Genomic DNA, 769 nt, shown 5'->3' on the forward strand with positions numbered 1-769 from the left:
GCGCCTCCTGCGTCCCGCCGCAGGTCCGCGCAAGGAGGGCGGGGTGGGGGGACACCGGCCCGCACGGGGGCGTCACGGCCGCTACCTCGCAATCGCAGCCGCCGCCTCCAGGAAGCCGCAGGGTGGTCGCGGGTGCGGGAACTCTCTGGTCTGGCCTCGCCGCCGGCTGCCTGAAGAGGGTGCGCAGCGGTGGGAGCTGCCGTCGCCGCTGTCACGGAGCTGCTGTCGCCGCCGCTGCCGGTTGTGCGTGAGCGTGTGTGCGCCTGTGTCCGGGCGAGTGTGTGTCTGCGTGCGGCGCCCGGCCTTTACTATATACACCAAGGGGTGGGAGGAGGCGGGGCAGGGGAGGGCTTGGGGGAGGTGGCGGAGGAGGGGGAGCAGAAGGGGGGCGAAAGGGTACCCGAGGAGGCGGCGGCAGAGGAGGGACAGGTGATCTCGCCCACGGGGAGGGCGTGGCTGTGGGTGGCGCGGGGTGGCAGGAGAAAGGGGCACGCGGAGAAAGGGCCACCCAGGGCGCAGGGTGGAGAGACGCCGGGGAGGGCTGGCGGAGCGGGGACCCTGACGCTTCGCTGCGGGCTGGGGACCATTCCAGATCCCAGGATGGATTGGAGAGAGAACAGAGCCCGGGAGGGAGGAGGGGGCTGGCCGATGGAGGCGGGGGAGGTGGGAAGGGCCCAGCGATCACCTCCTAAAATGTCAATTGTGACACACGTTGAAGATCCTTCTCACAAGGTGTGAGAATATTAAAAACAAAATTAGTCCACGGACA

The 769-nt window shown here is 68.8% G+C and overlaps 1 protein-coding gene across 2 annotated transcripts in view; it reads right to left on the minus strand.

The window, feature by feature from the left end:
- The window catches only part of RAI2 (retinoic acid induced 2), a 60,319-nt gene extending 59,997 nt beyond the window's left edge, over nucleotides 1-322 (minus strand). For both annotated transcript variants that reach the window (XM_023532354.1, XM_011362996.2), the window contains exon 1: nucleotides 86-322. The gene's annotated coding sequence lies outside the window, so the exon portion shown is untranslated. The remainder of the gene's footprint in view (nucleotides 1-85) is intronic.
- Nucleotides 323-769: the final 447 nt, after the last annotated feature.

Source organism: Pteropus vampyrus, unplaced genomic scaffold (assembly GCF_000151845.1).
Source record: "Pteropus vampyrus isolate Shadow unplaced genomic scaffold, Pvam_2.0 Scaffold81, whole genome shotgun sequence".
In the NCBI taxonomy this organism is placed as follows: Eukaryota; Metazoa; Chordata; class Mammalia; order Chiroptera; family Pteropodidae; genus Pteropus; species Pteropus vampyrus.